We start from the raw sequence: 27,641 nt of genomic DNA, 5'->3' as shown, positions 1-27,641 counted from the left end.
TGGGTAGGATTTCTACTTCTTGAATTTTCAGGTCAAAGGATGTATTGACTAGGAAAATCTTGAGTAAGTGAAAATAGATCCAGCACTCAGAACAATAAGATCTCTATGCCAGACATGTCAATACCAGGCCATTAAAATAGGCTTGTGAAAAGAGAAAATAATAGGCAGTTTAATAATATGTCCCTGTGAAATCTCTGAACTTTAGAAAATAAACAAATTGGTCGTCATTGGTAAACAGCAAACATCTGAAATGCTCCAGACCTGAGGAACTCTGAACGCCACGGAGGGCTGCTGATGTTTTTGCTTGTCTCCCCCATATTTCTTCTCATTAGTTGATTGAATAAAAGAACATTCAATAGAAGTTCTAGACTTCTTTTTTTAGGGCAGAGTTTCTCAATATTGGCCCTATTGACATATTTGACAAAATAATTCTCTTTGTGGGGGGACCATCCTCTAAATTGTAGGATATTTAGCAACATCCCTGGCCTCTGCCCACTAGATGCCAATCGCAAGCCCCCAAGTTATGACAACCAAAACTCTCCAGACATTGACAAATGTCTGCAGGAGACAAAAAACATCCCTGGTTGAGAACCACTGCTCTAGGCTGACAGTTACTATATACCATAGATTCAAAGATCCACACGTTGCTGTATTCTTTATTATTGAAAGAATTAAAAGCACTGGAAAGATCTGGGACAGAAATATACAAGGCACCAACCCCCAAATTGTGCCATTTTATTTATTCCGTACCACATTGCTAACTATATACTGAAATCTTAGAAAATGAGCCTTTTGAATGACCTCATTTTTCATAATTATTCTTAGAAATTGTACAAGTCCAAACAAGTTAGATATGTTACTAATTGAAATGTACACAAATTTCTTTACCAAATGCACTTAGTAAGGCTCCTTTAAGCTGGCCCATCCTCACATCAGGGCAGGCCTTGCCTGCTATGGGTAGAAGCTTAGTCTTTATTCTGTTGCTTGGCAGAGACAGAAGGCAGACTAGACATCAAAGGAAGAATGGAAGATCACTTCAACCCTATTCTGGATCCCAGGTTCCCTTTTCTTACCTTTAACTCTGGCAGATTTCCCTGTATAATGAGAGTATCTTAGTCTGTTCAGGCCACTGTAACAAAGTACCACAGACTGGGTGGCTTAAACAACAGAAATTTATTTCTCACAGTTCTGGAGGCTAAATTTATTTCTCATAGTTCGCTCGGGTGTCAACATGGTTGGGTTCTGATGAGAGCCCTCTCCTAGTTGCATACTGCAGTCTTCCCATTTTATTCTCACCTGGCAGAAAGAGGACTTGAGACCTCTCTGTAGTCTCTTTTATAAGGGCAGTAATCCCATTCATGAGGGTTCTACCCTGATGATCTAATCACCATCCAAAGGCCCTCCCACCCACCTCCTAATATCATCACATTATGAGGATTTCAGCATATGAATTTTCTGGGAATACAAACATTCAGTCCGTAACAGGGAGCTACCCTATTTAGTGAAGCTGAAAGGTCCAGCAGTCATAGAAGAGAGAAACTGTCTCTAAGGGGTGAATGTATATGTGCTAAAAACAACTGTTGTAGGGCACGCATTCAGCGAGGTGATGTGACTCTGCCTGGGTTTATATCAGATTTGCCTAAAGACACAATCTGCTTAATCTAGTTTCCCCTATCTGCGAACTCCAGATTGCCATCACCTCTGGCAACTCTATCTCATAGCTCCTCTCTATGCATGCTTTAAACTCTTATTCCCATTGCTAGCTGCCTGATTCTGATTTTCCCAAATCAAATTCAAAAGAGGAGAGAGAATTTGATTGACTTACCCCATCTTTTCAAATAATAATAATAACAATAACATGCAACAGGATTAGGTATCATGTACCAAACAGCATATGGTTTAACTCTAAATCCTTACTTCAAACAAATCAAATAGGAATAATCATTAAGCTCATTTTATGAAAGAAGAAAATGAAGATCAAAGTCAAGTGGCAAACCTTAGATTAGGACCTAGACAGTCTGACTCAGCTCCCATTCTTTTAATCACCTATAATTTGGTGGTCATGGGTCAGGTGCCCACCATGGTCCAATTTTGGCTGCACCCAAGTAGGACAAAGCATGTGGTCCCCACAGTAGGAACTGAGGGCAGTGCCACATCATTTAAAAGTGGCCTAAGGGCTTCCCTGGTGGCACAGTGGTTGAGAGTCTGCCTGCCGATGCAGGGGACACGGGTTCGTGCCCCGGTCCGGGAAGATCCCACATGCCGCGGAGCGGCTGGGCCCGTGAGCCATGGCCGCTGAGCCTGAGCGTCCGGAGCCTGTGCTCCGCAACGGGAGAGGCCACAACAGTTAGAGGCCCGCGTACTGCAAATAAATAAATAAATAAAAGTGGCCTAGGCATGTGGCAGGAAACTACCTTTGACCTAACACAACAGCCATACAAAAGGGCAACAAAGGCCACTTTAAACATGAAGTGAATAACTGGTTAGCAAAAATATATTTCCTGTACCATGAAAAGAGCAAAAACAGAAAAGGTAAGGCCAAGCTTCCCCTTTAGGCAACAAAATATATCAAGTTATTATGGATCCACAAATTTGTTGAGCAAATTGGATAAGGAAAAATTCTACACATCTTTTACATGCTAACATTCTTGTTATTAAATTATGTTTTTGAATCATCTGTCAGTGATTAATGTACACTGTCAAGCCCATTTTATTTATATTTTATCTTATATTTTGCAGAAAAGTATATAGGGGTAGAGAACTTCTACTTCTAAAAGTACATCTTTCTACCACCTTTGTCAATGAAAGTGTGCTTACCTAATTTTGAATATCTACTTAAAAAAATTTTTTTTTGGCTGCATTGGGTCTTCGTTGCTGCACGTGCACTTTCTCTAGTTGCGGTGAGTGGGGGGCTACCCTTCATTGCGATGCGTGGGCTTCTCATTGCTGGGCTTCTCATTGTGGTGGCTTCTCTTTTTGCAGAGCTCGGGCTCTAGACACGCGGGCCTCAGCAGTTGTGGCTCAGGGGCTCCAAAGCGCAGGCTCAGTAGTTGTGGCGCACGGGCTTAGTTGCTCCGCGGCATATGGGATCCTCCTGGACCAGGGGTCGAACCCGTGTCCCCTGCACTGGCAGGTGGATTCTTACCCACTGTGCCACCAGGGAAGTCCCGAATATCCACATCTTAATCCAGCCTCTTGCAAAGCTTGCAGATATATCTCCAAGTTCTTCTGGAATTTAGAGTTACATAAGAAAGAGTTTAATTTTAGTTCCTTTATTGGCAAATTTTTTCTACTTCCTGAGCACTTATTTTTTAAATCCTAATAATTAATGTAGTTGTAAGAATGGACTTTGCAGTATTTCTTTGGGGGGGGGGTTGTTCTGAATGCTTTTTACTAGAATCTGTGAACCTTTTCAATCTACATACTTTGACTTCTTTCAACAGAGTCATTTTATTCCATTATATTTTTAATATTTATTCTGTTTATATTATCTTTGTTGGTTCCTTAGGAGTACTTAAAGTACTCCTTTAACTCCATTCTTTGCCCTCTATATCCATGACCTTTTCCTTTTCCATCTTCTTGTCCTTTTATTCTATGTTCTGCAAAAATTTCTCAAGTTTGTTTTCCATGTGAGTATATGCATCATTGACTCTTTACTCCCTTGGCATGAATGTTTTATTGTTTTTGCATTACTTTAGTTCCTTGTCAGTCTTTACTATCTCTCCCATCTCTTTCAGTCTCACTTGGTATCTTCTCATCCGGCTTGTTCTTTCCTCATAGCTTTGTGCTATTTCATAATGGTCATGTTTTCTTACACCCTGCTCTTATTTTTATGGGCTTCATTAACATCTTTTGTGATTGTTCATCCTTGACAAGGAGACACTTGTTCAGATTCACTATTCTCAAAGAGGTAGAGTGTGTGGATGGCTGATGTTTTCAGAGCCACCTGCTCTCCCTAACAAATTACTTTCTGCTTTCCCTAACAACTTACTTTCTAAAGAGACAGGAGCTTTGAGAAAACGACTGTTCAGGAAGGTTGCATTTGATGTGAGACTAGCTATGGGGCATTGTAGCCTGGGAGATATAGTTCGCAAAATAAAATGTCATATTCTTTAATAGACCCTGTAGTACATAGCAATTTGTAGACTGTAGATTGTAATTTTTCATGAATTCCATCTTTCCAGAAAAACAGAAGGGCAAGTAGCTTAGGGAGAAAAGATCTCATTTGAGTTCAGCAGAGCTATTCCAAGAGAAAGTTTGCCAATACTGGGAATTTTTTAAAAGAATTATCCCCTTGCGGATAATTGCGGGCCAGGTCTATCTGAGAATAGTTTACCAGACAACAGGAAACAAAAAAATAAAACTGGACTCTACAAGCATCTTTTCCTATTCATTAACAAAATATTTAGTACTATTTCTGACAGTTAAACAATCATTAAAGAATATATGGAAAATGCATAAAAGTAAAAAGAAAAAAAAAGTAAAAAGAAAAAATTCCCCATAGTCCTATCACTAAAACCCAACTACCACCATTAACATTCTGTGGATTTATTTCCAGTTTCTTTTTTAATGTATACTTTTATTGGGTGTTAGGGGAGTGGAAGACAGGGGATACAAATGTGTGTGTGTGTGTGTGTGTGTGTGTGTATACACAAAATGCATAGTTTTATATGGTGTAGGGGAGTGGGAGAAGGGATATATATGTGTGTGTATGTATATATATATATGTATATATACAATTTCAGTATCCTACTTTTTTAGCTAGAATTGTGTTAAATGCATTTTATATGCTATTCATAAACATAATTTTTAATGGTACCTTAAGTTGCATCAAAGTGATGCACTCTGGCGACTTAGGCTGATTCTAATGGTTCACCATTAAAGAAACTTGCAATAAATATTTATAGCTCTCTTATTACAGAGTTCCAAAACTAGTGCCATTGATTCAAAGGGCATAAACATTTAAAATATCTTAATATATATTTAACTTTGCAAAAGTGTTGGACCAGTTTATAGAACAATCAGCAAAATACAAATATGCCTAGCTCATCTTATACTTATCAATACTGGATATTTTTATTAGTTTCATCCTTTGGTTGGGTTAATATTTTTCTTTACTTTGATTACCAATAAGACTATTTTTCCCATATACTTGTGTGCTAATTGCATTTCCTCTTTGGGAAAATACTATGATAGTACAGTGTGTCTTCAAAAGATAGGAAGGAAAATATTTATCTTATCAAGACAATTTTGAAAGTTTATGGCCATACAGAAAGTAAAATCCTTGATTTCACCATTCTCAAAGGCTATTTTTTTTGGCCATGCAGCATGTGGGATCTTAGTTCCCCTACCAGGGATCAAACCTGTGCCCCCCTGCAGTGGAAACGCAAAGTCTTAGCCACTGGACCACCAGGGAAGTCCCTCTCAAAACCTTTTATTCTCATTTCCCATCACTCTGCCACCCATTACCACTATGTTCCAGGTAAACCAAACAATTTTCAGTTTTTCATATAAGCCATATGTTCTCCATCACTTTACTTTGCATGTGCTGTTCCATTTGAATGTCCTTTATCTTACCTCAGTCAAACACACCACACACACCACACATGCACACAGAGCCTGTGGTCTTTTCCAGGCTCTAGTAGTAGCTTGTTGTTATATTTCTCATAATGTCTAACATCCTGCACCATAATCATTAATATTCTTCCTAGACTTTCCCACTAACCTGTGGGTTCTGTGAAGGCAGGGACACCTCATCTTTGGTCTCTAGATTCCACATCATTTATCATCATGTCTAGAAGAAAGCAGAAGTTCAGTAAATGGTTCTTTGAATATGAACAGTGTTGACTAATAAACACAGTTGCCTTCCTAGTGATAGAACTGAGTGTCATTACCAGTAATTGCATGACTTTAAGGGGCAGCATGTTTGAGTGGAAAGAATATAAACTTCAGAGTTGGCCGAACTTAGGTTCAAGCTCCCAGCTTTGCTATTCAGAGTCCTTGGAGTAATTACCTAATATTTTTGAGACAAAACTGGAACAAATGGTGATCCTAAAACATACCTTAATAGGATTCTTTGAATATAAATTAGGTAATGAGTATATGAAAGAATGTAGTATATAGTAGTTGCTCAATAAATAATAGACATTTTTCTAGTTACTGCTGTATGTTTCCAATATAGTGTCATTTCATGTATATTCCCATTCCATGTATATTTCCATTATAATAAATATTAACAAATTCAAAGAATTTGATTCTTATGTATGTATTTTTCTTTAAATCATCAAGAGTAAGAGACAAGGTCAATTGTACTGTCCATATTCTTGTTGCACAGGCAAGAATATTCCTTTTAAATAAATCTTAGAAAAAAATTATATCAGGAAGAAATAGAAAATATAAACAGACCAATCACAAGCACTGAAACTGAGACTGTGATTAAAAATCTTCCAACAAACAAAAGCCTAGGAACAGATGGCTTCACAGACCAATTCTATCACATATTTAGAGGAGAGCTAAGACCTATCCTTCTCAAATGCTTCCAAAATATAGCAGAGGCAGGAACATTCCCAAACTCATTCTACGAGGCCACCATCACCTTGATACCAAAACCAGACCAAGATGTCATAAAGAAAGAAAACTACAGGCCAACATCACTGATGAACATAGATGCAAAAATCCTCAACAAAATATTAACAAAGAGAATCCAACAGCACATTAAAAGGATCATACACCATGATCAAGTGGGGTTTATCCCAGGAATGCAAGGATTCTTCAATATACGCAAATCAATCAATGTGATACACCATATTAACAAATTGAAGGAGAAAAACCATATGATCATCTCAATAGATGCAGAAAAAGCTTTCGACAAAATTCAACACCCATTTATGATAAAAACCCTCCAGAAAGTAGGCATAGAGGGAACTTACCTCAACATAATAAAGGCCATATATGACAAAACCACAGCCAACATCATTCTCAATGGTGAAAAACTGAAACCATGTCCACTAAGATCTGGAACAAGACAAAGTTGCCCACTCTCACCACTATTATTCAACATAGTTTTAGAAGTTTTAGCCACAACAATCAGAGATGAAAAAGAGATAAAAGGAATCCAAATCAGAAAAGAAGAAGTAAAACTGTCACTGTTTGCAGATGACATGACACTATACATAGAGAATCCAAAAGACTCTACCAGAAAAGTACTAGAGCTAATCAATGAATTTGGTAAAGTAGCAGCAATAGCCAGGACATGGAAGCAACCTAAGTGTCCATCGACAGATGAATGGATAAAGAAGAAGTGGCACATATATACAATGGAATATTACTCTGCCATAAAAAGAAACAAAATTGAGTTATTTGTAGTGAGGTGGATGGACCTAGATCCTGTCATACAGAGTGAAGTAAGTCAGAAAGAGAAAAATAAATACTGTATGCTAACACATATATATGGAATCTTAAAAAAAATGGTTATGAAGAACCTAGGGGCAGGACAGGAATAAAGATGCAGACGTAGAGAATGGACTTGAGGACATGGGGAGGGGGAAGGGTAAGCTGGGACGAAGTGAGAGAGTGGCATGGACTTATATATACTACCAAATGTAAAATAGATAGCTAGTGGGAAGCCGCCGCATAGCACAGGGAGACCAGCTCAGGGGGGATAGGGAAGGTGGGAGGGAGATGCAAAAGGGAGGAGATATGGGGATATATGTATATGTATAGCTGATTCACTCTGTTCTAAAGCAGAAACTAACACACCAGTGTAAAGCAATGATACTCCAATAAAGATGTTTTAAAATAAAAAGAATTAGCTATTACCACAGTTGAGAAAAGAGGGCCTGTATTTTCCAAAGGCAAGAAAATAAAGTACTCAATAAAATAACACATGATCTAATCATCTGCTGCTTAATTTTTTTTGTTGTTTGCTCCATTAATACTGCTGAAGGTATTTGGGGACCTGAAATTACTATAAATAAAAGTACTGCTATCCCTGATGGCAAAAGAAAAGAACTTTTGGAACATGCTCTACTTTTCATTGCCAAAATTATATTCACTTGGGCCACGCTAAAGAAGTACGTGAAACCTTCCCAGTTGAAAATCAGATTTAAACCAGTGGTATGTTCAGCCCCAACGCGTGCATACATGCTCGCGTGCACACAAACACGCACACATACCAGAAATTCTCTGAAGCTCAGCTTCTGTTTATCACACAGCCAAGATTCGTACGTGCCTTCTGTGTGCCTTCTTTGAGGCTAAAAGGCATTTACATCCATCTGCCAACCAGATGAACCCAGGGAAAAAGTCACAAAGTCTACACAAATGAGGATGACACAAGTATTTGTGCAGAATAAATTTGCCAAGATTTTTTTCCCTCTACCCTTATCCCATACCCCATGCAAGCTGTTTTTAAGTCCCACATACTGCAGTTTCCCTTCTGCTGACAGCTCAAATCATCTCCTCCAGGACTTTGTGTTCTCAGGCCTCATTCCAGGCAATTCTCCATGATTAAATGTAGAATGTGTAGCCCCTAGTATGGTGCTAAGCACAACAAAACGTGCTCAATGCACGAGTGTTCGTTTCCAACTTTTCAAACCCCTCTGAGCACTCACAGAATTATCCTCCACACCTTTCCACACAGGGTAAAAGTTATTGCCCCAGGAAGGGCTTCTCAAATGCTGAGAACTGCCCACAAAATTTCCATTTTAGAGGCTTCTAATATCCTAAAATATGAAAAAATGCCAAAACCAGATTTTTAAAAATAATAGTACTTTTTAAACTTCTACACCTAACAAAAGAATGTTTTTAAATATAATATACTCAATGGTGATATTTACAAGGTAACTATAGAATCTATTAAAAAATGTTACAGGGGCTTCCCTGGGGGCACAGTGGTTGAGAGTCCGCCTGCCGATGCAGGGGACACGGGTTCGTGTCCTGGTCTGGGAAGATCCCACGTGCCGCGGAGTGGCTGGGCCCGTGAGCCATGGCCGCTGAGCCTGCGCGTCCGGAGCCTGTGCCCCGCAACGGGAGAGGCCACAACAGTAAGAGGCCTGTGTACCGCAAAAAAAAAAAAAAAAAAAAAAAAAAAAAGTTACAGGCAGTATAGCACAGGAATGCAACAGGAGTCAAACATGCAAGCTATTCCTCACCTTCCAAGTCTGTTGATCATGTTTTGTTTACGTGTAAAGGCTCATTGGGAAGTGACATTTGAAATATAAATTTCAAGTCCTTTGAAACGTAAACTCTTCATTCAAAAACCCTTAACTCCCATCCTCATCATAGTGCTTACCTCCACGCATCTTTGGCAAGGAAACCACAAGCAAATAATGAAAGAGTTAGGGATAAGATTTGCCCTTTAAAAAGAAGGGGGAAAGAGAGACTTAGAGGAGCCAGATGAGGCCATTATGTCCAGATCTACTTACAGGTTGAATTGAAAAGAATTTCTTTCCACAACCCCCTTGCAACTCATTCCCTGTTGCCAAGGAGGCCTTGACCTCCCCCTTGGATAAGCAGAGCCCCACACCAGCCTCCCAAGAGAGTGAACTGTCATGGGAGCTCTGACAATCAGGCCAATGAATTAGCAGGCTATGACTAGAATAATTTTCCCTAGACTTTTCTGGTGAAAGTAAGCTATTCCTCCTGCAGAGATGCTTCAGGAGTTTATAACCTGTAAACTGAGATTGTTTTTCTGAAGTAATTACAAGGCACCAATGAACACTGAACACTGAGTACTATTTTAAATGATGAGCTATTTTACTTTCAAGAGAAATAAACAGTGAGAGATTTAAAGTGATTATAATGACAGACAAACACACAGAGTAATGCATTTATAACTGGAAACTGCAGGTTAAAGTATGACACTAAATATATAACAGGACATGATATACCCATGCTTTTGTGGAATTGTAAGGTTCATGACATGATGTGATTGTTTTATTGGGTTACTGAATTGTAGAAAAAATTATATACAGACGAATAGTATGCAGGAAGTCAGCATGACGCAGTAAAACAGCATAGGATTTGGTATCTTTCTGATCTTCTCCTCTCTCCTTATCTCTGCAATCTGGCTTCTGCCCCCATCACTGCCTAGCCCCTAGTTTCCCTGAAACTACTTTTTTTTTTTTCTTTTCGCTGTACGCGGGCCTCTCACAGTTGTGGCCTCTCCCGTTGCGTGTGCTCCGGACGCGCAGGCTCAGCGGCCATGGCTCACGGGCCCAGCCACTCCGCGGCATGTGGGATCTTCCTGGACCAGGGCACGAACCTGTGTCCCCTGCATCAGCAGGCGGACTCTCAACCACTGCGCCACCAGGGAAACCCCCTGAAACTACTTTTTCCAACAAGGTAAACTCACTGTTGCTCAATCCAAAGAACACTTTTCGGTCTTTGTTTTACTTGATCTCCCGCCACAGCATTTGACTCTGTGGAAAATGCCCTCTTTCTTCATACTCTCATTCTTGACTTCCTTAACATTCATCTCTCATGGATGTCATCTGATAACTCCTTCTCAGTCTCCTTGCAAATTCTTCTTTCGTCTTGATCACTTCAGTGTTATTGTAAAGGTGCCACTGTGGGTTCTTTTTGTTCTTCTCAATGTACATTATCTCCCTGATGACTTCATCTATGACTTCAAGTGCTTTCTCCTTGCTAAAGGACTTCCTGATCTGTACCACCATGTCTGATCTCTCTCCTGAGCTCCAGAACTATAGAGCTAACTGCCTATCCGACATTGTATCAGTTATCTGTTACTGTAAAACAAACCACCCTCAAATAGTAACTCAAATCAATGGTAATTATTTATTTTACTCACAAGTCTGGAGGTCAGCTTGGCTCAGCTGGTAGTTCTGACTGCATGCAGGTCTCTCACGTAGTTGTGGTCAGACAATGGTTGGGGCTGACAGCATCTCAAAGTCGTCTTCATTCAATTGTCTGTTAGCCAGGATGGAAGCCTTCAATAGCTGGAGACTTGAACTCTGGGCCATCTCTCTCTATATGTAAGTATGTGGTCACTCCATGTGGTGGCCCCAGGGTAGGCAGACTTCTTACATGATAGCTGAAAGCTCTGAAAAAGAACTCATGTTCAGAACCAATCTAACATTCAGAGCAAGGCCATGTTAGTCTCCTATTGGACATAAACAATCTCACAGAATACCAGCCTTAGACAAGGTTACTCTGAGATCATGACAGGATGAAATAAAGAAAGGTCTCTTCATAACTTTGTGTAAGTACAGACAAAAACACATCACTATGGCAACTGCAAAATGTCCAACCATAGAATTACCCCCACATTCTGACAACACACAATCTAGACCAAATTTCTTTCTTAAACCTTCCCCCAAATCATCCAACCAAATCGCAAATCCTATAATGGGTTCTTTCTAACACATTCCTACTGAAACATCCTGTGGTTTTCCCCTGATGTGCATTCTCCCTTTCTACAAAGTAACAAATCCAACTTGTTTAGCTACAAGTGTGTTCCTGGTGGGCTTTGACTGAAGGGCACTGACAGCTCCCAATATTATTCCATTATATGGATGTATCCTCATTTATTTAACTAATCCTTTATTGTTGAGCTTTTAACTTCTATATCAGTCAAGGTCCAGTTGGGAGACAGAAACCACTAGTTATTTGAACAGGGAAAAATTAATACCAAAAAAATAACTACTAAAAGAGGTACGAGTGGGCTCTAAGGGGGCTCTAACTTTAAATTACCTGCTCTTTTAATTTGTGATACTTGGATCTCTTAAAGCCCACTTTTACCTCTTTTAGTAGTTATTTTGTGGGGGTATTAATTTTTCCCTGCTCAAATAACTGTCGTGGTTTCTGTCTCCCAACTGGACCTTGACTGATATAGAAGTTAAAAGCTCAACAATAAAGGATTAGTTAAATAAACGAGGATACATCCATAAAATGGAATAATATTGGGAGCTGTCAGTGCCCTTCAGTCAAAGCCCACCAGGAACAAAATAAAGAAAAATAATAAAATAAACAAAATAAAAACAAACATAAAGAAATGGGACCTAATTAAACTCAAAAGCTTTTGCAGAGCAAAGGAAACCATAAACGAAACAAAAAGACAACCCACAGAATGGGAGAAAATATTTGCAAACGTCGTGACCTACAAGGGATTAGTCTTCAAAATTTACAAACAGCTCATGCAGCTCAATATCAAAAAAAAAAAAAAAACCCAATAAAAAAATGGGCAGGGGCTTCCCTGGTGGCGCAGTGGTTGAGAGCCCGCCTGCCGATGCAGGGGACATGGGTTCGTGCCCCGGTCCAGGAAGATCCCACATGCCACAGAGCAGCTGGGCCCGTGAGCCATGGCCGCTGAGCCTGTGCGTCTGGAGACTGTGCTCTGCAACAGGAGAGGCCACAACAGTGAGAGGCCCGCATATCGCAAAAAAAATGGGCAGAAGACCTAAATAGACATTTCTCCAGAGAAGACATACAGATGGCCAAGAGGCACATGAAAAGATGTTCAACATTGCTAATTATTAGAGAAACGCAAATCAAAACTATAATGAGATATCACCTCGTACCAGTCAGAATGGCCATCATTAAAAAAATCTACAGGGCTTCCCTGGTGGTGCAGTGGTTGAGAGTCCGCCTGCCGATGCAGGAGACACAGGTTCGTGCCCCGGTCCGGGAAGATCCCACATGCCGCGGAGCGGCTGGGCCCGTGAAACATGGCCGCTGAGCCTGCGCGTCCGGAGCCTGTGCTCCGCAACGGGAGAGGCCGCAACAGTGAGAGGCCCACGTACCGAAAAAAAAAAAAAAAACTACAAACAATAAATGCTGGAGAGGGGGTGAAGAAAAGGGAACCCTCCTACACTGTTGGTGGTAATGTGAATTGATGCAGTCACGATGGAGAACAGTATGGAGGCTCCTTAAGCAACTAAAAATAGAGCAACCATATGATCTAGCAATCCCGCTCCTGGGCATATATCCAGAAAAAAACATGGTTTTTTGAAACATGGTTTTTTGAAACATGGTTCAAAAGGATACATGCACCCCAAATTTCATCGCAGCACTGTTTACAATAGCCAAGACATGGAAGCAACCTAAGTGTCCATCGACAGATGAATGGATAAAGAAGATGTGGTACATATATACAAAGGAATATCACTCAGCCATTAAAAAGAATGAAATAGTGCCATTTGCAGCAACATGGATAGACCTGGAGATTTTCATACTAAGTGAAGTTAAGTCAGACAGAGAAAAATAAATATCATATGATATCACTTATATGCAGAATCTAAAAAAAAGATACAAATGAACTTATTTATAAAACAGAAACAGACTCACAGACTTAGAGAACAACTTATGGTTACCAGGGGGGAAGGGTTGAAGGGAGGGATAGATTGGGAGTTTGGAATTGACAAGTACACACTGCTATACTTAAAACAGATTACCAACAGGACCTACTGTATAGCACAGGGAATGCTCTTAATATCCTGTAATAACCTAAATGGGAAAAGAATTTGAAAAATAGATAAATGTATACGTATAACTGAATCGCTCTGCTGTACACCTGAAACTAACATGACATTGTTAATCAACTATGCTCCAATTAAAAAAAAAAAAAGCAGGTACTACCTCTAGCCTGAGGAATAGGAACAATAAAGGACTAGGATTAGCCCTCTGGGCCCCAAGGCTCAGATTCAAACCTCTTCAAAAAGGGAGTCGCTACCACAGGCAGCCTGCAGTGGCAAAAAAAAAAAAAAAAAAAACTTGGCTGAGGGCACAGGCTGGCACTGATCTGTAAAAACAGCTCATCACGGCTGCTGGGTGTGGATAGGCGGGAGCTGGTAGGCGGGAGCTGGTCTGCAGGAGTGACCTGCCTTTGCTGGTTGGTGTGGGCGGGCCAGAGTGTGTCTGTTGAAGTGGCCAGCATTGCTTGTGGGCGCAGACAGCTGAAGCTGCTCTCAAGTGGCTGCAGATAGGGAGAGATGGCCTGAGGGTGCAGCTCAAGCTCCTGCTTATGGCTGTGGGGCTCAGAATGTATACGGAGGACTGGAACCTGGAAGAGAAGTGTTTTCTTGCAACTACTGCGTCCAGTGCCCTCTACTGATGAAATGAATATCCCGCCAGCTGGCAAAAGAAACGTTTATAGGACTTAGCTAGAGTAACACAAAGGAAGACAAAGAAGGGTGAATTTGGAGCTCAGAGACAATAAACTGATAACTGTCACCTTGTACGTTTTCACTGTTATAACTAACAATTATCAACATTCACATACATCTTTATGGATATCTTATTATTTTCCTTAGGAGAAATTACTGAGTCCAAAGACTCAAACATTTAAACAACTTTGGATATATAATAATAATAATAAAACTTTTCCATAAAGCTGTGCAAATTTATGTTCATTCCAGCAGAATTTGAATATATGAAGAACAAGCACACGCGGGGCAGTTCTAGGAGGCTGATGTGTTGGAACAAATCCTCACACAGTGAGTGAGTGATCTTAGCTGACTGTCCAGCTTAGCCAGTTCCTGTTCTCCACTCATTTTTTTGTGGAGTCTTTCTCTAAGGTGATTTTGTGGGTTTTTTGTTTGTTTGTTTGTTAAAATAGCTAGCAAAGCAGAGATAAAGCTAAGATTCTAATAGTTGGAAAAAATTTTTTTAATGAAACATGAGACTATCCACAAATGACATCTGATTCTTGAAAAAAGTGTGATTCAGGAAAGCCAAGGTCCATGTCCACATTTTGAAATTGAGGGCTTCAGACATATTTAGAACGTCTCCTCACTAATGTCAAGATTCTCATACACTAACTTGCAGGGTTGTTATGAGGATCGGTAATGACATATATAAAACACCCAGGAGGAGTCAATACATAGCAGCTTTAGTTCCCGAGAGCATTGCTGTTAAACTGCTAAGAATCCAAGTGTATATATTTTCCATATATATATATATATATATATATATATATATATATATATATATATGCCAAAGTTGTTTTCATTAACGATGTAAATACAACTCCTCATTCCCGAGCTATAAGTGTGCTACAATAAAGTTATGCCCTGATGACTATTAATTACAGATTTGATGGTATTTCTTTCCAGCTTCTTAACAAATACCATTTGTCTTTAACTGCATTCACTGCAATAAAATCTCAATGCAATGAGCGAAAGTGGAAGGGAATCAGATATTACATGTTCTTTACATTTGTCTTTGTTCCCAATGCACTTAATTTTTATTACCATTTGGGCACTTATCCTGCCTATGCTGTGGCAGGCAGGGATACTCACCGCTATACTAATGAGGAAAATGACTATCTTGCCTATGTTGTAATAAACCATTTACATGTGTCTTCATTTTAAGAAGACTCGGTGAAGCAAAAGCCCATTTCGAGTAATTATCAATATTTCTAGCATTGTGCTTTATATGTGTAAGTTCCTTAAATACCAGGGGTGCAAACACAAATGCTTTCATGGACCAGGCATGTTATCATAAATAAATGAAACTGGAATAATTTAAAATAGTAGGGATCCACGGGGGACATACAAAACTGGAGAAAGCTTACCCCATCTAAAGACATTTATACAAAATAAAATAAATTAAATTAAATGACAAAATAAAACAAAAGATACTAGGGGAAAAAATCTACAACCTACATCAGACTGTTAGCCCACTTATGACTTCTGTATGAATCTTGGGTAAACTGAATTAGATGCTGAAGTAGTGCTAAGAAAGAACTAAAACTGGGTTCACCAAAGAAAACCAGGACTCATTTCTGAGCCAGAAGTCCCACTGATTCTAGCTCAGTCCCTGGAGCTCCGCACTCTCTATATCCCTTTGGCTTCCACGATGCCAGCATCTCCCCATTCTTCCCCATATCATTCCCCACGATGCACTGCATTTGAGCCCTTAATTTTTTTTTTTTTTACTGTAAAACTCACTAACATAAAATACACTGTTTTAACCATTAAAAAGTATAAAATTTATGGCACTTAGTACATTCAAATGCTTTGCAACCATCACCACTATCTAGTTTCAAAACATTTTCATCACCCCAAGAAGAGACCCTACCATTAAACAGTCGCTCCCCATGTCACTCTCCCCCAGTGCCTGGCAACCACTGGTTTTCTTTCTGTGAGACCTCTGTTTTTGTTTTTTATTGCATCCTCAGTTCAGCCAACAACCAAAGTAAATTAGAGCAGAACTGAAGTCTGATAAGATGAGAAAACAGAGCACTGAGTTGGGGCGAAAAAAAGCTCTCCAGTTGTGCTTTCTGGATTCAAAGTTAGGATAGGAGGGAACACCAGTGATAAGCCCCTTTGCTCTCCTCAGTCTGGCTAAAGAGTCCATCAACTCACTCCAGAATGAAAAGATATGACAGGTCTCCTATTCTCTCAGTTTTTAACTGCATTTTCACTTTCTTCTATCTAGTTCTTTTATTCTTTTTAACACAAATAACTTGCAACTTATTGAAATACAATTAATTTGAAGATTGAAGTTTGAGGTAATTTCCCTACTGAAGTTTTTTTCCTGTTCTCCCTTGGTCATTTCTCTTCTTTTACCCTAAATTGTGACTGATTATGTATTCTGTTGCCCCTCCAAATGCTTTTGCTTTATGCTTTGAGTCAGCTGAAAATGAGTTTACTATGCCTGGTATAAACACTTGCACAATTTCTCTTGTGTCAAAGTGCTTTCCTTGGCTGAATCGGGATTGTCGATTGATGGTGTCAGTCTCCTTGGAAGCATGTGAGGCACTCTGAATTGGGAGGAGTCTCCTCCAAGGCTGAATCTCTCTAAATGGTGAATTGCCAGCTAGTTATACCAATACGTCGAAATACCTCTTGAGGTGCAACGTAATCACTATAAATCTACACTGACCAGATCTTGGGATTCCTGGAGGTCAATCTTTTAGTCACTTATTCATCAGTCCATGATAAATTCACTTGTACCAAATTTGGCCAGTTTTCTTTTTTTTTTCCAACACCTTTATTGGAGTATAATTGCTTTACAATGGTGTGTTAGTTTCTGCTTTATAACAAAGTGAATCAGCTATACATATACATATACCCCATATCTCTTCCCTCTTACGTCTCCCTCCCACCCTCCCTATCCCACCCCTCTAAGTGGTCACAAAGCACTGTGCTGATCTCCCTGTGCTATGTGGCTGCTTCCCACTAGCTATTTATTTTACATTTGTTAGTATATATATGTCCATGCAACTCTCTCACTTCATCACAGCTTATCCTTCCCCCTCCCCGGGTCCTCAAGTCCATTCTCTATGTCTGCATCTTTATTCCTGTCCTGCCCCTAGGTTCTTCATAACCTTTTTTTTTTTTTTTTAGATTCCATATATATGTGTTAGCATACGGTATTTGTTTTTCGTTTTCTGACTTACTTCACTCTGTATGACAGACTCTAGGTCCATCCACCTCACTACAAATAACAGTTTCGTTTCTTTTTATGGCTGAGTAATATTCCATTGTATATATGTGCCACATAGTCTTTATCCATTCGTCTGTCGATGGACACTTAGGTTGCTTCCATGTCCTGGCTATTGTAAACAGAGCTGCAATGAACTTTGTGGTACATGACTCTTTTTGAATTATGGTTTTCTACGGGCATATGCCCAGTAGTGGGATTGCTGGGTCATATGGTAGTTCTATTTTTAGCTTTTTAAGGAACCTCCATACTGTTCAACATAGTGGCAGTATCAATTTACATTCCCACCAACAGTGCAAGAGGGTTCCCTTTTCTCCACACTCTCTCCAGCATTTATTGTCTGTAGATTTTTGGATGATGGTCATTCTGACTGGTGTGAGGTGTTACCTCAATGTAGTTTTGATTTGCATTTCTCTAATGATTAATGATGTTGAGAATTCTTTCATGTGTCTGTTGGCAATCTGTATATCTTCTTTGGAGAAATATCTACTTAGGTCTTCTGCCCATTTTTGGATTGGGTTGTTTGTATTTTTGATATGGAGCTGCAGGAGCTGCTTGTAAATTTTGGAGATTAATCCTTTGTCAGTTGCTTCATTTGCAAATATTTTCTCCCATTCTGAGGGTTGTCTTTTGGTCTTGTTTATGGTTTCCTTTGCTGTGCAAAAGCTTTTAAGTTTCATTAGGCTCCATTTGTTTATTTTTGTTTTTATTTACATTTCTCTAGAAGGTGGGTCAAAAAGGATCTTGCTGTGATTTATGTCACAGAATCTTCTGCCTATGTTTTCCTTTAAGAGTTTTATAGTGTCTGGCCTTACCTTTAGGTCTTTAATCCATTTTGAGTTTATTTTTGTGTATGGTGTTAGGGAGCGTTCTACTTTCAATCTTTTACATGCAGCTGTCCAGTTTTCCCAGCACCACTTATTGAAGACGCCGTCTTTTCTCCATTGTATACTCTTGCCTCCTTTATCAAAAATAAGGTGACCATATATGTGTGGGTTTATCACTGGGCTTTCTATCCTATTCCATTGATCTATATATTTTTTTGTGTGTGCCAGTACCATGCTGTCTTGATTACTGTAGCTTTGTAGTACAGTATGAAGTCAGGGAGCCTGATTCCTCCAACTCTGTTTTTCTTTCTCAAGATTGCTTTGGCTATTCAGGGTTTTTTGTGTTTCCATACAAATTGTGAAATTTTTTGTTCTAGCTCTGTGAAAAACACCAGTGGTAGTTTGATAGGGATTGCATTGAATCTGTAGATTGCTTTGGGTAGTAGAGTCATTTTCACAATGTTGATTCTTCCAATCCAAGAACATGGTATATCTCTCCATCTGTTTGTATCATCTTTAATTTCTTTCATCAGTGTCTTATAGTTTTCTGCATACAGGTCTTTTGTCTCCTTAGGTAGGTTTATTCCTAGGTATTTTATTCTTTTTGTTGCAATGGTAAATGGGAGTGTTTCCTTAATTTCCTTTCAGATGTTTCATCATTAGTGTAAAGGAATGCAAGAGATTTCTGTGCATTAATTTTGTATCCTGCTACTTTACCAAATTCATTGATTAGCCATAATAGTTTTCTGGTAGCATCTTTAGAATCCTCTGTGTAGTATCATGTCACCTGCAAACAGTGACAGCTTTACTTCTTTTCCAATCTGGATTCCTTTTATTTCTTTGCCTTCTCTGATTGCTGTGGCTAAAACTCCCAAAACTATGTTGAATAATTGTGGTGAGAGTGGGTAACCTTGTCTTTTTCCTGATCTTAGAGGAAATGGTTTCAGTTTTTCACCATTGAGAATTATGTTGGCTGTGGGTTTGTCATATACAGCCTTTATTATGTTGAGGTAAGTTCCCTCTGTGCCTACTTTCTGGAGGGTTTTTATCATAAATGGGTGTTGAATTTTGTCGAAAGCTTTCTCTGCAGCTACTGAGATGATCATGTGGTTTTTCTCCTTCAATTTGTTAATTTGGTGTATCACGTTGATTGATTTGAAGAATCCTTGAAATCCTGGGATAAACCCTACTTGATCATGGTGTATGATCCTTTTAATGTACTGTTGGATTCTGTTTCCTAGTATTTTGTTGAGAATTTTTGCATCCATGTTCATCAGTGATATTGGCCTGTAGTTTTCTTTCTTTGTGACACCTTTGTCTGGTTTTGATATCAGGGTGATGGTGGCTTCATAGAATGGGTTTGGGAGTGTTCCTCCCTCTGCTATATTTTGGAAGAGTTTGAGAAGGATAGGTGTTAGCTCTCCTCTAACTGTTTGATAGAATTTGCCTGTGAAGCCATCTGGTCCTGGGCTTTTGTTTGTTGGAAGATTTTTAAACCCAGTTTCAATTTCAGTGCTTGTGATTGGTCTGTTTATATTTTCTATTTCTTCCTGGTTCAGTCTTGGAACGTTGTGCTTTTCTAAGAATTTGTCCATTTCTTCCAGGTTGTCCATTTTATTGGAATATAGTTGCTTGTAGTAATCTCTCATGATCCTTTGTATTTCTGCAGTGTCAGTTGTTACTTCTGCTTTTTCATTTCTAATTCTGTTGATTTGAGTCTTCCCCCTTTTTTTCTTGATGAGTCTGGCTAATGGTTTATCAATTTGGTTTATCTTCTCAAAGAACCAGCTTTTAGTTTTATTGATCTTTGCCATTGTTTTCTTCATTTCTTTTTCATTTATTTCTGATCTGATCTTTATGATTTCTTTCCTTCTGCTAACTTTGGGGTTTTTTCGTCCTTCTTACTCTGATTTCTTTAGGAGTAAGGTGAGGTTGTTTATTTGAGATGTTTCTTGTTTCTTGAGGTAGGATTGTATTGCTATAAACTTCCCTCTTAGAACCACTTTTGCTGCATCCCATAGGTTTTTGGTCATCGTGTTTTCATTGTCATTTGTTTCTAGGTATTTTTTGATTTCCTCTTTGATTTCTTCAATGATCTTCTGGTTATTTAGTAGTGTATTAATAGTCTCCATGTGTTTGTATTTTTTGCAGATTTTTTCCTGTAATTGATATCTAGTCTCATAGGATTGCGGTCAGAAAAGATACTTGATACGATTTCAATTTTCTTAAATTTACCAAGGCTTGATTTGTGACCCAAGATATGATCTATCCTGAAGAATGTTCCATGAGCACTTGACAAGAAAGTGTAATCTGTTGTTTTTGGATTGAATGTCCTATAAATATCAATTAAGTCCATCTTGTGTAATGTATCATTTAAAGCTTGTGTTTCCTGATTTATTTTCATTTTGGATGATCTGTCCATTGGTGAAAGTGGGGTGTTAAAGTCCCCTACTATGATTGTGTTACTGTTGATTTCCCCTCTCATGGCTGTTAGCATTTGCCTTATGTATTCAGGTGCTCCTATGTTGGGTGCATAAATATTTACAATTGTTATATCTTCTTCTTGGGTTGAATCGTTGATCATTATGTAGTGTCCTTCTTTGCCTCTTCTAATAGTCTTTATTTTAAAGTCTATTTTGTCTGATATGAGAATTGCTACTCCAGCTTTCTTTTGATTTCCATTTGCATGGAATATGTTTTTCCATCCCCTCACTTTCAGTCTGTGTATGTCCCTAGGTCTGATGTGGGTCTCTTGTTGACAGCATATATATGGGTCTTGTTTTTGTATCCATTCAGCCAGTCTATGTCTTTTGGTTGGAGCATTTAATCCATTTACATTTAAGGTAATTATCGATATGCATGCTCCTACTACCATTTTCTTAATTGTTTTGGGTTTGTTATTATAGGTCTTTTCCTTCCCTTGTGTTTCCTGCCTAGAGAAGTTCCTTTAGCATTTGTTGTAAAGCTGGTTTGGTGGTGCTGAATTCTCTTAACTTTTGCTTGTCTGTATAGGTTTTAATGCCTCTGTCAAATCTGAATAGGATCCTTGCTGGGTAGAGTAATCTTGGTTGGAGGTTTTTCCCTTTCATCACTTTAAATATGTCCTGCCACTACCTTCTGGCTTACAGAGTTTCTGCTGATAGATCAGCAGTTAAATTTATGGGGATTCCCTTGCATGTTATTTGTTGTTTTTCCCTTGCTGCTTTTAATATTTTTTTCCTTGCATTTAATTTTTGACTTTTTGTTTAGTATGTGTCTTGGCGTGTTTCTCCTTGGATTTATCCTGTATAGGACTCTCTGAGCTTCCTGGACTTGATTGACTATTTCCTTTCCCATATTAGGGAAGTTTTCACCTATAATCTCTTCAAATATTTTCTCAGTCCCTTTCTTTTTCTCTTCTTCTTCTGGAACCCCTATAATTCGAATGTTGGTGTGTTTAATGTTGTCCCAGAGGTCTCTGAGACTGTCTTCAATTCTTTTCATTCTTTTTTCTTTATTCTGCTCTGCAGTAGTTATTTCCAATATTTTATCTTCCAGGTCACTTATCCCTTCTTCTGCCTCAGTTATTCTGCTATTGATTCCTTCTAGAGAATTTTTAATTTCATTTATTGTGTTGTTCATCATTGTTTGCTTTTTAGTTCTTCTAGGTCCTTGTCAAATGTTTCTTGTATTTTCTCCATTCTATTTCCAAGATTTTGGGTCATCTTTACTGTCATTACTCTGAATTCTTTTTCAGGTAGACTGCCTATTTTCTCTTCGCTTGTTTGGTCTGGTGGGTTTTTACCTTGCTCCTTCATCTGCTGTGTGTTTCTCTGTCTTCTCATTTTGCTTAACTTACTGTGTTTGGGGCCTCCTTTTCACAGGCTGCAGGTTTGTAGTTTCCGTTGTTTTTGGTGTCTGCCCCCTATTGCTAAGGTTGGTTCAGTGGGTTGTGTAGGCTTCCTGGTAGAGGGGACTGGTGACTGCGTCTGGTGGTATGTTTTGGGGTGTCTGTGACCTTATTATGATTTTAGGCAGCCTGTCTGCTAATGGGTGGGGTTGTGTTCCTGTCTTGCTAGTTGTTTGGCATAGGGTGTCCAGTACTGTAGCTTGCTGGTCATTGAGTGGAGCTTGGTCTTAGTGTTGAGATGGAGATCTCTGGGAGACCTTTTGCCGTTTGATATTATGTGAACAGGGAGGTGTCTGGTGGACCAATGTCCTGAACTCGGCTCTCCCACATCAGAGGCACAGGCCTGACACCCAGCCGGAGCACCAAGACCCTGTCAGCCACACAGCTTTCTTTAGGGATTAGTCTAATTTTGTTTGCCTGTAGTGGGCTGTGTGCAGAAGCCTTGCACCTAGCACATGGGATTAGTGTCCCTAGCGAAGAACTGCTGTGAGCAACACGACAATTTGGTGCGCAGCCCTGTGCAGAAGTGCTGCCCTGGACACCTCAATTCCTACCTTTGTTTTTAATCTCACTAGAGGTGATTTAACTATGATTTAAAATCAATTGAAATCATTTAACTTGTGTAGTTTTGCTACCAACTCGATTCATAGTTAATGTTTATTTTTACTTTCTTTTAAGAAATTGTTCCGTTTTACTTTGCCTTTTTTTAATTATAGAAAATATTAACTTGGTTCCAAAGTCATATCTACTAGCAAGCTATACCCAGAAGAGTCTCACTTGTTCTATCCCCATCCTTTTCATCATTTTCATCTCCATTCAGATATATATATAATGTGAGAGAGAGAGAGAGAGATTTTAAGGAATTGCCTCACAAAATTGTGGAGAGTGACAAGTCTAAACTTTGCAGGGAAAGTCACAAAGCTGGAAATTCAGGTTAAGAGTTGATTTTGCAGTCTTGAGGTCAAATTCTTTCTTCTTTGGGAACCCTCAGTCTTTTCTTTTAAGGCCTTCAACTGATGGAATGAGGTCCACCCACATTAGAAGGGTAATCTACTTTACTCAAAGTCTATTGACTTAAATGTTACTCACACATAAAAAATACCTCCACAGCAACATTTAGACCAGTTTGACCAAACAACTGGGCACCATAGCCTAGCCAAGATGACACAAAATTAACCATCACCTTACAAATATATATTTATATTCATATGTTCATATGTATATGTACAAACACATACCCATACTCACATATTCTTCTTAGATAAATGGTAGTTTACGAGTCATGTTTCCTCTATCTTGCTTTTTCACTTAACAGTTTATCCTCAAGATTACCTCTGGCTGTGTATAGAAATCGTCCTCATGCCCTCTCTCAGCTGCATAGTATTTCATTATATGGATATAACATCACGAGTTCATAGTCTCTATTGGTGGTCATTTGAGTTGTTTCCACTCTTGCTCTTACAAGTCATGCTGCAGTGGAGAGCATTTTCATGTGCTGTCATTTTGTAAAACGCATGTAAATGCCTGTGTGATGAATGAAATTATTTTGGAAGCTTTGAAATTCACAGTGGTCTTTTAACATTTGGTATTGTCTCAGATAACATATTTGAATCATGCAGCCGCCATCATGTGAGGGTCTAAGAAAATCTCTAACACTTAAAAAGAGTCCTCATACTGGACCATTAAGCATTTTCATGCCTAGAAGAAAATGTATGAATAGTTCTTGAAAAAATTCTCTATCTCTCTAATTTTTTTACTTAATTTTGCTTAATTTAAATGTGTAATACAAAATGAGACATAAACTACTTATAATGATAATTCTTATATAATAACAAGACTTCACAAACTCAAAACAAACAGACTTACAACATTAATCCACTATATTCAACAGCTATCCTTTGGGGATGCAGGGTGGTATCCAGGAACCAATCCTCCAAAGATGACACAGGATGACTTTATATAAACCCCAGACATTATATATGCATATATATATATATATATACATACATACACATACGTATTTACATTTTAACTTTCCCCAACGTTTCACATCTAGTATGCAATAAAGCTGAGATTCAAACCCAGATCTTTCTGTTCCACTAGACAACCCAGACTAAAACAGGCCAGTGGTTTTTTATGACTTGGGGAAATTAAGATAGAAGTGGTTGTGATTCACTGAAAGAGACCTGGGTTCTGAATCCAGATAATTGTAGCCCAGCTCTACTATGAAGTAACTTTGTGAATTTGGACATGTCCCTGAACCTCTCTGGATTTCAGCTTCCTCATTTGCAATGTAAGAGGGCCAGATTAGGTCATGGCTTTACAGATGTAAAATTCTGTGAATTTTCTATATTGGCAAAACATCTCTTTTATGACAGAGTAAAGACTTAAACAATATTCTTCCTTTTTTTGGCTGTGGAGTTTCTTATTACATCTAAGCATCAACCAATGGGGTCAAAGGGAGACTGGGAAATTTTTCTGCAAATTTGGAAAGCGTCTATTCCAAATTTTTTTTTTTTTTTTTTTTTGCGGTATGCGGGCCTCTCACTGTTGTGGCCTCTCCCGTTGCGGAGCACACACTCCGGACACACAGGCTCAGCGGCCATGGCTCACGGGCCCAGCCGCTCCGCAGCATGTGGGATCTTCCCGGACCGGGGCATGAACCCATGTCCCCTGCATCGGCAGGCGGACTCTCAATCACTGCGCCACCAGGGAAGCCCTCCAAATATTTTAATGCTAAAGGATGACCGTTTGATTGAAGGATATGGTTAAAAAATATTAAACACTATCTTGGAAATACCATGTTGGATTAGAAAAGCCATTTTAGAAATCACTCAGTATTACCCCCTCACTTTACTGATGCAAGTTATGTGATTTCCCGAAGACCACACAGCTTACTTGTATTATAGACAGCTTTATTACTGGGGATATTAAGACCAAACATACCATAATGCCTTCAAAATGATCTTATCATATTCACCACAAAAATACAGAAAATGAAAGCAGTGTAAGAGAGTGGTTAAGTGTAGGCTGTGAAATTAAATTGCCTGGGTGCAAATTCCAACAGTGCTACTTTGTGATTTTGAACCAATTATGTAATCTCTTCATGCCCCAGTTCTCTTCCTCTGGTAAATGAGGGTGACAATAATTGCACATACCTCTAGTTTACCAGGAGAATTAAAATAGTAAATCCAGGAAAACTGTTTAGTATATTGTCTGACACATAGGAAATAATCAATACTAGCTAGGATTAAGATTATATTGTGTATTTGATACATTGGCTAAATTTGGTTTCATGTTTCAATTGTATTTCTTTCCCTGGTATTCAGGGTCAGAATTATTCTAAAATGACCTTTTAAGGATTGTCAATCTATAAGTTAGACTATGATAAAAGCATCCAATAGAAAAAAAGAACTCTAAAATTAATTTTAAAAAGAATGGACCCAGGTATAGAGCTGTTTTCCACTGTAGTACACTAGAGTCAAGTTATTTCCTTGAAAACCCTGTAAAAATGACTCAGAAGTCATACATAAGTAACATCTCATCCACTGTTCTCCAAATTTTTGTCCTCCATTAAGCAGTCAATGATCTGATTTTTGCCAGTGTATGGACATTGCTAAAACATCACCATATTTAAATGACAGTGATTAAATCCATTTAACACACTGTGTATGAATTTCAAAAGGTCTTTATGACTGTTTATCTCATCTTTATGGACCTTTAAACTTAATAGCTTTGGTTGCAATACAGAAGTGATTTCCAAAAGTTAAGCATCTCTTCAAAGCTACTGCCAGACTGTTTAGTTGATCAAAATTATGATGTCATCCAGACACAGATCTCTGTGTGTCCTTGCTCTTCAACTTGTCCATTAATTAATAATATAGTGGTGGGGTGTGTGGGGAGTGAGATATGGTCCCCTGTCAGTTAACGAAGACATTAGTCAAAAGAAATATCAGTTCAGTTCAGGGAATACAAATGTCACCGTTTTGCTCTGGTTCAATAGTTTTAGGATGATATATAGGTTCATTTAAAACTCATAGTACAATAACCCATGTTGGAGTTATCAATTCCTCTCCTTCCCCATCTGAAATGTTAAGGTAGCCAGTCTTAAACACAGAGCCCCAGAAGATTATAATCAAAAGAACTAGCTCGGGCTTCCCTGGTGGCGCAGTGGTTGAGAGTCCGCCTGCCGATGCAGGGGACACAGGTTTGTGCCCCGGTCTGGGAGGATCCCACATGCCGCGGAGCAGCTGGGCCCGTAAGCCATGGCCGCTGAGCCTGCACGTCCTGAGCCTATGCTCGGCAACGGGAGAGGCCACAACAGTGACAGGCCCGTGTACCAAAAAAAACAAAAGAACTAGCTCATGGCACATTCCCCAAGCATACCCCTGCTATAGTTGTGCTAATCAAAAATGTCTATAGACATTGCCAAACATCCCCTAAGGGGTAAAATCTTCCCAGATTGAGAATCAGTCTCATGCATCCAACAGAAGACTGATTGTCCTAGATCAGGGATTAGTAAATTACAGCCCATAGGCCAAAAATAATACCCACTGCCTATCTTTGTAAATAAAGTTTTATTGAAACACAGGCATATTCATTCACTTACTTATTGTCTATGCTGCTTTCTCACTAAAAGAGCAGAATCGAGGAATGGTGACAGGTATTGTATAACCCATAAAACCAAAAATATTTACTATCTGGCTCTTTAGGAAAAAAATTTGCCAACTCCTGTACTAGTCTACTGATTTCAAACATTTTTTTAGTGATGACAACTTTTTATAATGAAATCTTACATAAAAATTGTGTCAGACAGGGTCCAGATGGAACTTTCAACTTGGGTAATTTGAGAAAGTAAAGCATATGCAGAATAATTTATATAGGCAATTTCAAACGTGTGTCAGAGTATAGAGAAATCACGAAGGGCTAAGAAAGCTGGGCATTATTACCGTCTCTAGGCCTGAAGGGGAGAGGACCAAAACGACCTCATAGGAAGGGAGCCAGAGAATGAATACCTCCCTCACATTCTCCCTTTCTCCAGTCTCAGACCAGTGTTCCCCAATGGCTAAATCCAAACAGAAGCAGGAGAGCAAGATAACCCACGGATACGGTCCTTATTCATCAGCCTACCAGGTCACAGAGCAGAATGTACAGGGTGGAAACTAGACCTGGGGGACAAACAGAAAAGAAACCCAGCATAGAGCCCTAATAACCGAAACTGATCAAAGCAAAGTTTCTGTGATGTTTAGTGGAGGAAGGTATTGAGATCAGCACAGGTTGGCCTTATCTTGAACCCACTGGTCCAAGGTGAAATAGAGAACACAGTTTGAAAAGTCTCCTAAATCCCCTTCTGGCCTTCTCACTTCATTTGTCTCCTTTCTGAAGCAAAATCCCATAGTCAGATATTTCAATGCTGTCTTTTCTAACAAACTTCAATCCTTAAACCCATTTCCCCCATTCAAACCTTAAATCCCAAGTACCAGACATGCCCCCATCCGTCTCCTGCCTGCTACCTTCTCTGT

General features: G+C 39.1%; 1 protein-coding gene across 6 annotated transcripts in view; it reads right to left on the bottom strand.

The window, feature by feature from the left end:
• The window catches only part of TMC1 (transmembrane channel like 1), a 387,898-nt gene that overhangs the window by 154,554 nt on the left and 205,703 nt on the right, over positions 1-27,641 (bottom strand). For 4 of the 6 annotated variants that reach the window (XR_013829012.1, XM_079925955.1, XM_079925957.1 and 1 more), the window contains 2 exons: positions 10,808-11,059; positions 5,726-5,794 (listed from right to left, as the gene is read on the bottom strand). The gene's annotated coding sequence lies outside the window, so the exon portion shown is untranslated. Of the gene's footprint in view, positions 1-2,817; positions 2,986-5,725; positions 5,795-10,807; positions 11,060-27,641 lie in introns of those variants that run through there. The other 2 variants (XM_079925956.1, XM_079925959.1) reach the window with 2 other exon arrangements.

This window comes from Stenella coeruleoalba (genome assembly GCF_951394435.1).
Source record: "Stenella coeruleoalba genome assembly, chromosome: 7".
In the NCBI taxonomy this organism is placed as follows: domain Eukaryota; kingdom Metazoa; phylum Chordata; class Mammalia; order Artiodactyla; family Delphinidae; genus Stenella; species Stenella coeruleoalba.
The sequence above is the reverse complement of the archived record's forward strand: the minus strand, read 5'-3'. Positions and strand labels throughout refer to the sequence as shown.